This window comes from Electrona antarctica, assembly GCF_951216825.1.
Source record: "Electrona antarctica genome assembly, chromosome: 6".
NCBI classification, from domain to species: Eukaryota; Metazoa; Chordata; class Actinopteri; order Myctophiformes; family Myctophidae; genus Electrona; species Electrona antarctica.
This window is the reverse complement of record NC_136811.1, coordinates 26,060,007-26,074,622: the sequence shown is the minus strand read 5'-3', so window position 1 is coordinate 26,074,622 and position 14,616 is coordinate 26,060,007.

The window sequence follows — 14,616 nt, the reverse complement described above, 5'->3', positions numbered from 1 at the left end:
GCTCCTCCTGTCTACATGTCGAAGTTTCCTTGGGCAAGACACTGAACCCCAAATTGCTCCCGATGTGCTGGTTGGTACCTTGCATGGCTGGTACCTTGCATGTGTGTGTGAATGGGTGAATGTAATGCACAATCTATGTAAAGCGCCTTGGATAAAGGCGCTATATAAATGCACCATTTACCATTTACCATTTAAAACAACCAACCAAACAAATCTAAGAAATTCCATCCACTTGTAGATCTGCTATTTCCACTAGTTTGGGTTCCGGGCAAGGTTCTCCACCTGAAAAGTGTGGGAACCACTGCTAGATCGTCCTGCAATGGACTACAACCTTTGAGAGCATTTTCACTTTAAACAGGCGATCTAGATGTTCAGACACAGACGGCAGGTCTCCTATATCTCCATGACCCGCAGCTACACCCCAAAACACATGGCTGCAGACATTACTCACAGAGATGACATACTGTACAACTGAGGAACTGGAAACTGATAACCACTTCTAATGTACAGCTGCCGTATGCTGTGATGTGTGTCATTGATTGTGACACACAATTGTGTGTGTGTGTGTGTGTGTGTGTGTGTGTGCGTGCGTGCGTGCGTGCGTGCGTGCGTGCGTGCGTGCGTGCGTGCGTGCGTGCGTGCGTGCGTGCGTGCGTGCGTGTGTCCGAGTTTGTCATTGTGTTATGTTGTTTGCGTGCATGTGTATTAAAGCTTTGTTAATTTGCCAGGAAACTGCACTTTTGACTCAGAAAAAAGCTAAAACACGCAGCGCAACATCTGGGTTTCATTCACATTCTTAATATGGCTAAGCCAGCCTTATATTACATCCCTCTACTTTGCTGCTGACTCAAATGAGAAATATGTATGTGGCGTTCGCTTCTGTTTCCTCCCATTTAAGATTATGTCATTTTGATATACGCACAGTGAAATATGGAAAATATCAGCACTTGTTGCTAACGATTTCAACATTTCTCATTTCTTACGGTTCCTTACGGTGCTTAATCCATCTCTATTGGAGCGTCAGGTCATTGTGTTGCAGACATATGTCTTCAGTCTAACCTCTACGGAGGAAATTGGATTTACGATGAACAAAATACTGCGGTGAATTCGATATCACCCAGAAACTTGTAGGAATTTGTTCACTTGTTACTCTTTGTCAGTCAATGAATGTGTCATCCCGTACCAGTGTCATGACTAAACTGTACCACATTTAAACTAAAACCACTTTTAAAACATTATTCTGAAGAAAAAAAAAGTATTTATATAGCACATTTAAAAACAACTCTCATTGTACCAAAGTGCTTCACAATACAATACAATACAATACAATACAATACAATACAATACAATACAATACAATACAATACAATACAATACAATACAATACAATACAATACAATACAATACAATACAATACAATACAATACAATACAGCACAGCACAGCACAGCACAGCACAACACCACAGCACAGCACAGCACAGCACAGCACAGCACAACACAACACAGCACAGCACAGCACAGCACAGCACAGCACAACACAACACAACACAACACAACACAACACAATTCAGTGCAGAAGACGTCAATAACACGCAAATAACTTAGATAAATAATTAGGAATTAATAAATAATAATCTACCTTGACTTAAACTACCAAACCATACTGAAAACAATACATTATGCTTAACTCACACACCAGCTACATGAAGCCTAGCATTCTGCAGGGCATTTCATAAAGTATCATTGGAATTAGATCTACAGGCGGTGTGAGCTTGTACAGTATAGATCAGGGGTGCAGCCCACACTTTTTTGACTTGAGAGCTACTTTCAAAATGACCAGCTCGACAAGATCTACCCACCCCAAAAGATATTTTGCTATTGCTGAAAATAGCAGCACTGGTGTTATATAAGACAAACACACTTGGTATGGGAAATTGAGAGGAAAATGGAATTGGTCGTTTGTTTTTTTCCTATAGCTTACAACTTTTGTGTTTGAGTTGACAGTCCCTTTTTGATGACAATCAATCAAATCGTAATTCAAGTCTCATGGCCGAAATAGTTTTTTTAATTATATATATTTTAGGGGCATGTCATGTGGTCTACAGTACCTGCAAAGCCTTTGTGATCTACTGGTAGATCGTGCACCTTTTGGAGATTTGTGTAGAGGGAGAAAAGACTCCGTTCAAGAAGTATAGTAATAGCTGAAACTGTGGGCCACATTACAAAAAAGGCAAGGGGCCCAGAGGCCTGTTGATAAAATGACAACATTGATGACACTTGATTGTTGTCGATCTTATCAACTGACACTGTTTTCTGACAAATTAAACATAGTGGTATTGAATTTACATGAGATGGTAACATTACAGTAAAAGCATCGATTCCATTCATTCATTCATTCATTCATTGGCAGACCAGTCAAAATTGTGCCGCAGAGTTTGAGTATGACTGCCTGGGTTAAGCCATTTAGCTGTTCTCTGAAAACTGGCAGCATTTATCCTAATCCAAATAGCTGGCCCTGAAAGCTTTATTATGGGCCATGTTTTATGAACTGTATAAGTACGTCGGTAACTTCTCCTTCACACCTTCAGTTGCTTGCTTCAGCTATGATACGGGGTTCACCACTTGCTCTTGTCTTAATCTCTTCAGAACTGATGCACGCAGAGAGAAAAGTGCTTAAAACATAATTCAATTGTCACGGAGATACGGCACAGAATGACTCTGCATATTACTCCAATGAACAGGATCTAAGCTTGTGTCAGATAAAAACCAGATATCCTCAGATATGCAATCAGCTCAGCTTTCTGATGAGGCGATAAGAACAGATGCAGTGCTGGAACATGGGGTTGTATCAGTGCAATCATATTGTCTAAAATCAAGGCGAGATTTAACGTGCGCTGATAATTAGACATTCAGAGCTAATTGTACTTCAGACGCTATAGCTGGAGAGCGGAGATCTATAAAAGATAAATGATAAAGGCTTCACACGTTTATCTGTTGGTTAAGAACTGTGTTGTTTGTCCAACCCAGAAAAAGCTTTCATCCAAAGACACTTCTGTTATCAGATAGCAAATGGGGTGTGCAAACGTTTATAATTTCAACATTTAATAACAGGCAGCCCTAATAGGTCCCTGGTGGGCTGTGTGTGTGTGTGTGTGTGTGTGTGTGTGTGTGTGTGTGTGTGTGTGTGTGTGTGTGTGTGTGTGTGTGTGTGTGTGTGTGTGTGTGTGTGTGTGTGTGTGTGTGTGTGTGTGCGCGTGAGTGTGCGCGTGAGTGTGTGTGGGGAGAAGAATGGATAACTGACAACAGAAAAAAGGAGAGGGGGTATGTGTGCCTGAGTGAAAACGGGGGTTAATTTAGTTTGGCTCAGGTGAGGTAATTATTCCTTTCCCCCACTTCACTGCACACCCATAATGATTATTAACAAGCTTAAAGTACTTGAGGAGCAGTGGGAGTTGGTGGCTAACAACACTGGGCCGGGAGACGGGGGAGAGAAAGGGAGGGGAATGGATGGAGGGACAGAGGGAGAGAGGGGAAGGATGGGAAATCATTATGCTAATGAGGCTAGCCGTAATGCTTTCCAATCACAGAGTCCCCGCCATAATCTGCTGGGAGGAACCCGGGTTACCAGGGTCACTGGTTTGTTCCATCACACTTGCTTTTTTCTGTTTTTCTGTGTGTTCCCTCTCTCTTAGTTACTCATATAATTTTCTCTCTGTGGCTCCTTTGTGGTCTTGCTCTACTTTTCTCGTTCTGTTATTTTCTCAATCTCTTTCTCTCTCTCTTTCCTCTTATGTTTCTTTTTTTCTGTCTTTGTGGATGAAGGGAGTGGGTGGGACAAATTCCACTTGATTAAAAGATATTCATGCATGGATCCACAGTCTCCCGGTGCTAAAATACGAGGATAATGGCTGTTTGGCCATTTTGATTCAGGATCACAGCGCACAACATCACAACACGCCTGAGCAAACCTATTTTATATCCTTAACACACACAAACACGCACACACGTGACCATGCACGCACGGACACACGCACGCATATATGACTATATATCTGTGGGACAGAGATAGTTAACAGAATAGGGGAGCAGAATGTTGCCATATCAGTGCAGGGGGGGGGAAGAGAAAATATTTTTGATGGCCACATTACCAAGCCTTTGGTTTTAGTGTGTACATGAACTGTGTGATAGTTCAATAAACAGATGAGAAAAAGGCATTTGCCTTTAGCAACACAAACACCATCAGCTTAGCAACGCAGGTTTTTAAATCTCTGAATAGAATCCCATACTGTATTTCCAGACATGGTGGGTCTTATGGTTCACCTAATCTGCCTCCATGTGCTTTCTCTCTCTCTCTCTCTCTCTCTCTCTCTCTCTCTCTCTCTCTCTCTCTCTCTCTCTCTCTCTCTCTCTCCTATTTCTTGGGCTGGGCTGGTATTTCTTGGACATCTGTTCTTGGCAGCCACAGCAGTGTTAGGCCTGGGCCTCTATCCCTGGAGATGGACAGAGGGGAGGAAGGAGGAGAGATGGAAGGAAGGGCGAGAGGGGGAATGATGGAGAGAAAGATGGTGGGCAGTAGTGATGGATGGATGGATGGGAGGGAGCAGGGAGGAACATGTTGGAGAAAGAGGAAGAAATGTTTGAACAAGAGTCTCTTATGTGCATGCTTGAGAGAGAGAGAGAGAGAGAGAGAGAGAGAGAGAGAGAGAGAGAGAGAGAAAGAGAGAGAGAGAGAGAGAGAGAGAGAGAGAGAGAGAGAGAGCGAGAGAGAGAGAGAGAGAGAGAGTAAAGCAATGAAAGTGTAAAGGAGAGCAGTATGGAAAAAGGCATGTTTTAAATGGGTCTGTTAGTGGTAATTAGGAGTTGGGGGACCACCAGTGGGGACAGGACCTCTGGGTCACAGCACAGCACTGGAAGGCCTGTTAAGGACCTGGGGGGCTGAGCTCATGAAACAAAATCACTGGAACAGTTGATTCCCCCTATAGATGTGCTTCAGAAAAAAAAGACCCGAAATGCATGCGATACAAAAACAATCATCTAAAACAACTCAATACTAATTCCATGGATACATATTCTAACAGTGCATATGAGACTGATACTGTATACTGTAAGTATACAGTATGTATACATAGATAGACGGATAGAAGATATATTAATGGATGGATGGATTGTACAAGTCTGTGTGTGTTTTTTCTACATGTTCTAAATGACTGCTAATGTTTTCACAACCAAATCGTTTCACACCTACTTCCTAAAAACAGCAATTTGAAACTCTGCAGAACACACAGCAGTCAAGAATGCTGACCTGAGACGGGTTCAAAGTAACATTTTTAAACAATTACAGATGGCATGTCAGACAGTGCTAGAGAGAGCGCGAGAGAGAGGGAGGTATAGTGAGAGAGAGAGAGAGAGAGAGAGAGAGAGAGAGAGAGAGAGAGAGAGAGAGAGAGAGAGAGAGAGAGAGAGAGAGAGGGAGGTATAGTGAGAGAGAGAGAGAGAGAGAGAGAGAGAGAGAGAGAGAGAGAGAGAGAGAGAGAGAGAGAGAGAGCTATGGGGGAGCGAGAGAGGCAGACAAAGCATGAGAGGTTGTCTACTCATCATCTGGACATGTAATTGACAGGGATATCAGCAAAGGGAGAAAGAAGGGAACATGGGTATATCCTGACAGGCCTCATGGTAAAATGATTAATTACCTCCAAGGTTTCTCCGGGTTGCACCGTGCTTCCTCTATGTGCTGCTGTGTTGGCTGCTGCAGGGGCCCAGGACCTGGACCTGAGGCCTAAGGTGACACCGCTAAGCAGTCAACTCCTCTTTTACGGCATCTCTCCTTACCCACTTCTCTCTCACTATATAGTTCTCCCTCCCTTCCATTCTCACTACTCCCCTTTCCCTTCCTTTCACGTGCTGCTGTGGTTTCTCATGTGGCCTCTTTTCTCTGTTCTTATTCCGTCTCTTCCTTAAAGCATCATACATCAGGTCAAAGAGTTGTTGGGGGGGGGGGGGGGGTGGTATGGACCACCTATAACTGCTCTGAATCACAACGTCCCCTTTAGAAAAATAAAAATCACACCTGTGTGAAGTGAGGAGTGCTCTTATCATCATACATCTTCATGATGTATGATGATGTTGTCAATGGGAATTTAATCTTTGTGTTAGGACAAAATAGCCGATTTGCATGACGTACATTCTCCATTCATTGTCAATGGCATTTAATGTTTGTGTTGGGACAAGAATCTACACCAGGGTTCCCCAATAGGCGGAGAAGAATTTCAAAAAAATATATCTGGGGGGGGTCCCAGATATAAATGGCATTAAATGGGGGTCAGTAGCCTATGCATGTCAAACTGGGCATCCTTTTCAAATGGGGTCCTGCCCTGAAAATTCATTTTCAGGGCAAGACCTCGACCTCACGCGTGCGGACTCGGCCCCCAGCCTGGTACCCTAGTCAAAATATGGCCCTCGAGGAACATTTATTGGGGAACCCTTATCTACACTATAGATGAATATAGGAGGGCCCTCAAAAATGAATGAATAGAATGGAAAAATCACACCCGTGTGAAGTGAGGGGCGCTCTTATCATCGTACATCATCATGACGTAAAATAGTCTATTTGCTCAGACACTGACGTAAAATGTTCCATTCATTCTATGACGTAAAATGTTCCATTCATTGTCAATGGGAATTTAATGTTTGTAGGACAAGGTTTGTGAATAAAAGCTGGATATAGGAGGGGCTAGCGCCCCTCAAAAAATTAGGACAAATAAGGAAAGGTTACAGAGAGGGGGAGAGATAGAGAGAGAGAGGGAGGGGGGGGTGAGGATGAAGGTAGGAAAATTACTAATCTCCAGTTATTGTTTATGTTGTTTTTTTGTTTAGTTTTTACCTTTCTTTTCCTTTCTTTTCTTTTGTCTTTGCATTTTTACAATTTTTCTTCTCTGTCTCTCCCTATCCCCTCCCCCTTAGTTCCTCATCCCTTGCGTTTATTTTTTTTTCCAGTGGAATTTTAAGTTTGTAATTTATTATTTGTGAAAGAAACTGTTATCAGAGTCAGTTTGCTATCTTGGGCCACTTCATTAATCACGAAGCCCCCTCTCTTCATTTGTTCCCAGATAGCCAGTGTGGTTCGTTGGGTTCCAGGCACTGATATAAATATGGAGGCATGAACACTCCCCTCCTATGTTTATCACCCAACAAAACAAAGTTAAGAGATGTACTACAGAGGAAAAGAGAGAAAGAAAAACTCGCCCCTCGACCTGAAAAAGCTAATAACTATTGAAATGTTGTTGTCTCACTTGAATTTGCCCAGTTACTAAAAGTGCTCCCTTAGTTTTAATGAACATATGGTGAAGTCCATTAAAAACACATTTGATCCAATGGGCAACTTTAATTGAACAGCCATTTTTCTACTTGGCTAAATACAGGACGTGTTGGAGATGCAAGGCTTTCCCATGGCAAGAGTCATGTTTTTGTCTTGATATCTTCTTGTGGTTTTCTTCTTCTCTTTTTTAAGGCGGGTGGTAAAAAAATATCAGATCAGAAACCACTACCAGAATCTGTCAAGTGTCAAGTGTATGTATAGGACCCCCTCGAAAACGAGATGCGACATCTCAAGGGCGGGCCATCCTCTCAATAAAGTTCAAAGTTCAACTGTATAACTGTGTAGCCTATGTTCAATCCACACTGAACAAGGAAAAGTACAGTTGAAGCCCAAAACCCTATATCTGAGGTCATCTATGGTACTATAAGAATAGTTAATAGTTCGTCAGTAGTAGTCATAGTAGTTCTATGACTATGCGACTAATGTTGGATCGAAAATATGACTAAATCATCACTTCAAGATATTAAGTATGGTATCTGCGGACACCTGTCTATTGTTTTGGCTGGTACAGTGGAGAAAACATTAAACATTAAACATTAAAATTAAATCAATTGAAGATTGAAATCCATTCATTGTTTTTAGAAAGTGTATAATGTAGTCATCTGTTCTCGGTCATATCAACCAGTAAGACGCCTTAAGGGCGAACAGCAACCGCAGGGCGCGGGGAAACAACAAACTTAAAAAAATAGTCAGTGTAGCTACAATCAACTTTGCTTAGGATTTTTTAACCACTACATCGTGAAATGTTTTAACTCAAAGCCATATGAATTACAAATTATTTAAATGCACTTTCGCACAAAATACAGAAATGCAACAGTATAAGTACAACTAAAGCATGAAAACTTACAAGCAAAGGCTCTTCAAAGCACACGTGAGGAGGAAAAGAGCAGAGGAGATCTGCACACTTGCAGACACTTTTTGATGAATTGAACAAGGTGGACCATCTTGTAAACAAGTGTAATGCTTAATTGGGTCGTCCACTCACAGTTAACAGTCTTTGTATTGAGTTTGTGCTTGAAATGTACTGTCATTCTAAACCTGTTTAACCTGTATATGCACCTGTTTGAGGTACTTATGTATTATGATCATCAATAGAGAAGAGAGGCAGATATCTCCCCTTGTGTGTATTGTACGTATATTGTCTTGTTTTGTTTTCGGTTGTATGTATTGTCATTATTGTCAGTCGTTTTGTTAACATGTATGTTTGATTAAAATTCAATAAAACGAAAAAAAAAAAGAAAAATAAATGTACTGTAATTCTGCAAACTATTTTGATTGTTTATTAGTATTTAAATCAATCAATCAATCAATCACTCTACCAAACTGATCAGAGTTTCGTGTGCGTGCGTGCGTGCGTGCGTGCTTGCGTGCGTGCGTGCGTGCGTGCGTGCGTGCGTGCGTGCGAGCAAGAGAGTAACAGGAAGAGAGTAACAGGAAAGCGTAACTGCATCCTGCCAACAGGAGGAAGTGCGTGACAGCTTCCTGCTGGTTTTCATAGTAACTGCGACTTGCTGTCGCAATAACATAAGAATGACGACAAATTGACAATCCTTCATTGTACGGTATTAAAACCCAGCTCTTAATGCAGTGAAATAGGGTATTGTGTGTGTTTACATAGAGGGTGAGTACTCGTCGGGCATTCGGGAAATGACTATTCAGACAATCAAAACACCCTGAAGAACCATTGTGGTTGAACAACAGTTGAATAACACAGTTTCAAAGTGTTTCTAGTGTGAACAGGGCTGCTGTGAGAGGGCGTTTCAGTGTGTTTTGGTTGTGACCCCAGCATATGGGTCTGATCAGTATTCTGAAGGGTGTGTGTACAGAGCTAGAACAGATAGAATGAACCTGCTTCTTCTAATCTGCCTTTAATGTCATAATGGCTGTTTTACTTTGCTGTAGAATGTTTGATAGTACATGTGTTGGATTGGGGAAGGAGTTTTTAAATAAATAAAGACTTACAAAGACACTGAAATGTACAACTACTACTATGACTAAATATTTGACTTATCATGTTGATCTACACTGCATGGTATGCACTTTAAGCCATTTACTGTGCATTATTCTGCTATCTATGCTGACTGATACTGTTATGCATATATGCACCTTTGTGTTGTTTAGATTTTAATAGATTTCTATGCCTGATGTTTAGTTTTAACACTCATCACAATGAGGTTTTAACATCACAGTTTTAATGTATAACTTCTTGAGATTGTAGCTGTCATGTGCGTTTTAGCACGCAATGAATTTCACATGCCTTTTACTCTGCGAATGGTATTGTTGAGAATAACGTTGAACTTGAACCTCGTATCTTAAAGGCAGAATTAGTTGCTACCCTTTTTAATTTTTTCGACCATTCAACTGTTGTACGTACTGTCAACATGTGAAACAATTCTCCTTTCTGCAACACCTACATTGAGGTGTAAATCTATGAATGCAAAAATGATCAACTTTCCCTTGAAAACAATGTGGAAATTCTACAGCCATGGAAAAGGCATGTGCACTAGACTAGGATTCCTTTAGACTGGGTAGACATGTTGGTCCCGTCAAATGTAGTTCTCATGTCATGAGCTGTTTACTTCAGTTGTCTCCCAGCTTGGCAATTCATAGAATTTGTTTTTAATGAAGGAGCACTGCCTTCAGCATTCTAGCTCAGTGCATGGTTGTCAAACTCTTTCATGTCAAGGACCCTCAAAATGTATTTGGCCCCCATCTCAAAATATTTTGTGCCAGAGACCCCCACAGGTGAAGATGTGTGTTAATGTTAAAGGTAGTGTAAGTGATATTTTTTGGTTAAAACTAAAAGTTTTTTGTTAAAAGGTTAAATAACTCTCCAGCTCTTTAATAAACAGAAAAAACATTTTCAAGATACGTGACAAAATTCCAGCCAATCAGGAGAGAGTAGCTATTTATGAGCTTAATGTTTTATAGTGTTCCAGTTCCAATTTTGTCTGCTCATTTCTTTGTGTCATCACTTACAATTCCACTTGTTTAATATCCTGACTGCGTTCTCTATCCTGATTGAATAAAAATGCATATCCCAGTTTCAGTTACAGTTTCTGAAAATGCATTTTCTGTTTAATAAAACAATGAGTATAGCCTACTATATAGAGCTTTTTAACAAAAGAAAATCACTTACACTACCTTTAACTTAATATATATATTTTTTAAATAGCCAAAGTATAAAATATGCTTAACGTGGTTAAAATGACTGTGCTGCTATATTAACTAATCATGCTGGGGACCCCCCGGAACCCCCTCAAGGACCCCTGGGTGTCCCCAGACCCTTGAGAACCACTGTTCTAGCTTATCTATTTCTATGTGTGTGAGTATCCAGTGACCCAGGAGGGATTATGGGAGAGGGAGTGAAAGGTGGCCTTGAACTGTAAGGGGATAATCCTGTTTGGATGCCCCTCAAAGAACCCAAACCCAAATGACCAACCCGACTCACAACCAAACTAGCTGCTTAGAGGCCCCTCACTGTGTGATTCAAACTTGGGGTAGATCGGACACTACATTCATGATTTCTGGCATTGTTTTGTAAAGTAGGCCCCTCCTGCAAACTTCCTACCCGATCGGAATGAAAATAAGAGGCAGCAATGAGCGTAGCTATATTATTGGGAGTTGTGTCATGATGAAGAGAGCAGGAAATCAGCCTTTTTTACATTTGTAAATTTAGATTTCTTTAAAGAAATAGGTATGTAGGTATGACCTGCGGTTAAAGCACCACCATGAAGGTGTAGTGTGTGGATGCAATTTGAATTTGGATTTTCTGTGGAAACAAATCCTATATCCTATAAATAACCTGCCTGGTTTGAATGCTGTGATGTCTCCTCTGTGTCAAGGGCTTGACTGGGGGTTCCACGTGGGCCTGGTTTGTTTCCATCAACGTGTTCTGACTTCAATGTGTTTGTTACTATATGTGGCAACCTGCCTTTGAAGCCAGCATTGTATGTATGTATGTATGCTGATGGGAAGCACCTCTGTCTTTTGTTCAGTACAACACATTGTCATACTTTATCCCACCCTATGACTTATATGTTGGTTGAAAATACATAAATAACAATGCCTACTTAATTATTAGAGCTCTGATGCTCATCATACAGTCAACATACTCTGGCATGCAAATATGAAATATGTAATGATCCCCCTCCTCCCACTTACAGTACACACATACAGTACAAACACATAGACTATACGCACGCACAGCGCACGCCCTAACCCACTGCCAACGTTAAAATATATCAGCTACAATTCTGTTTGGCAAATCCTTTTCTTTCACTATTTCAACAATGAGCTGTGGATAATGAATGGCTGTCTCTTGGGTATTTGTGTTTTATGGCGCAGTGTTGTTTTTTTGACAGTCTTTTTCACAATGCACTAATTGACTTAGCATCAGACACCAGCAGCAACAGTACTGTGTTTTGGGGCGGATGAGAGAGAAGGGGTGGGGGTTTGAGGGTTGTTCCGGAGTCCCCAGATGATAGTTCATGTACACACATACACTCTGGCAGACCTGCTCCCTTGTGTGTGTGTGTACATGTGTGTGTGTGTGTGTGTGTGTGTGTGTGTGTGTGTGTGTGTGTGTGTGTGTGTGTGTGTGTGTGTGTGTGTTGGGGATGTATAGATGAGACTGACAGTTTGAGGGGTAGAAAATTATCATGATCAAAAGGAAAACAGGGGGAGAGAGAGAGTGATGGGGAACTCTGGGAAGGTGGTAATTTTAGACGTTTGTAATGTGACATGACAGGTTTATAAAACATGCCACTTGTTGTTGAAGAGGGCGGGAATTGTCTCCACTGTAGAGTAACGGATGGCATATTTAACTCGAAGGAACTGCTATAATGACGAGGATTATTGTCTTACTGGAATGGAAATAAAACTTTAATTCCCCTGGGTGACGCCAATCTGTATGCTTCGTTGTGCACTCGTTAAAAGGGATGGTGTGTGTGTGTGTGTGTGAGTGTGTGTGTGTGTGTGTGTGTGTGTGTGTGTGTGTGTGTGTGTGTGTGTGTGTGTGTGTGTGTGTGTGCGTGTGCGTGTGCGTGTGCGTGTGTGTGTGTGTGTGTGTGTGTGTGTGCGTGTGCGTGTGTGCATGCGTGCATGCGTGTGTGCGTGCGTGTGTGCAGGTGGGTGGTGGTCATTGTGATTCCCTGGGCACCCAGTGGCAGCGATTAAATAGAGAGAGAAAAAACGTCTTGCTTTCAGTTAAGAAAAGAAAAGGTAATGAGAATCTAATGAGGCTTGACTTGTTTTTTTTTTTCTCCTTAACATTCGCTGCTACTCTCCACTACCCACTTCACAACAGGTTCCCATAGGAGAACAGAGAGGTGGTTAGGCTTTTATGAATTGGGCTCTAATGGGTGGATGGATGGATGGAAGGTTGGATGGATATAGTGGGAGAGGGAGGGAGGGTAGAAGGCAGAGAGAGAGATAAGGGAGACATGTTTTGTTTTGTGTATATGGTGGAGAGTGTTTAAGATGAATATCGATAGTGTTACTGAGTGCATGAATGCACTCAGTAATTGTCATGATAATCAGCTCATATTTTGAGACATCTTGGGCTCTATTTTCGTCCATGCTAAACCCCTTATCCCTAAACTACTTTGCCTTTTCTTTTTTTTATAGTTACAATAGCCAATCTACGACATGTTGAATGTTTTTCAAAATAGTAAAAAAAGAAAGGAAAAAAAAGAAAAAAAAGGAAAAGTATAAGGATAAGGGGTTTAGCATGGACAAAAATGGAGCCCCTTGTGTGCAATTGGAAGTCTTGGAAGGCCCAATGGTGGCACCTTAGGAAAGGCATTGGGGTCGCCAAAATCATAGGGTTCATCCTCCAGGGAGCATCAGGGACACACCGCAGATCCCGCCAGTATTGTTAAGATGCTCTTTGGCAGATGGACTGACCGCCATCACCATATGTGAATTGTCTTTGAGAATGATTATATTGTGACTGCATTATAGTGGAAAGCCCACACTTAAGGTTGGGCAGCATTCAGTCCTTGGACATCATGCCACTACAGGTGATCCTATCCCTATAACATCACAGACCTTTCAACACCCTGCTGAAAATGTTGGGCTCTGACTTTATCTACAAAATTAGAGCGATGGAAATATCCGAGGCAATTCTATTCCAGTCAGTGGTGCAATCATGGTTTCAGGCTGCTGTGATGAAGCTGCGAAGCTCAGACGCACTGCCGGAACTGTTAATGAGAGAGACTTTTAAAAGAGAGGGAATGGTGGGGTGGCGATGCAGGTGGAAATAGCATCAGGTAGGCATGAACACACCATTTTAGATCACTTGTACTGTAATTTGAGTAGAAAGGCCATTATTGTATACAAGTTTGCTTGTGGGTCTGGTTTGCATGCCTGTATACGTGCTCGCGTGCGCGTGCGCGCGCGTTTGTGTGTGTGTGTGTGTGTGTGTGTGTGTGTGTGTGTGTGTGTGTGTGTGTGTGTGTGTGTGTGTGTGTGTGTGCGCGCATGCGCGCTCATGGAACAGTACCGTGGGCCCTTTCGAAAGCATTTTGCTGGCGTCCTCATTGAGAATTGATTGTCTTTGTTGTGGTAATCTGAAATTAATTTGCACTTGAACCCATCTTTCTTCTGGGCTCAATTTTAAAACGATGTTATAATTGCACAGCCCCTGCATGAAAACCGAGAACTACGACACTGATATGATGAAGCAGAATATTTTAATTCCCCAGGTACTTAAGAGCCGCTTTCTGTCTTTTTATCCTCTCTCTCTCTCTCTCTCTCTCTCTCTCTCTCTGTCTTTAGTCACGACTTATCTTGCGAGGTAATAAAACAAAATGTTCCCATGCGTAGGGCTTAAGGGAAAGGTATGTGCCTGAGGGGGAACAGTAATAAGTGCTGTATTGCTACACATTAACTCATGTACTTTCTAGGAGGTCATCTCCTCCTCTCACATTATGTTCAACTTTGCTTAATGTGAGGCAGCAGACGCCCATTGAGCGCTGTCAACGCAGAGATGATTTGGTGATGATAGGATGAGGGCACACGTGCACTTCACAGGCCACACACACACACACACACACACACACACACACACACACACACACACACACATGCATATAAATACATAAAGATAATATTATATATTCATGCCCGCCCTTCATCATTCAATCTCTTTACTTTGTTCTATATTTCAAAGAACTTGCCATGTTTCTAGTGTAGCATTTACTGTGATTATGTATATAATACATATCGTAATAATATC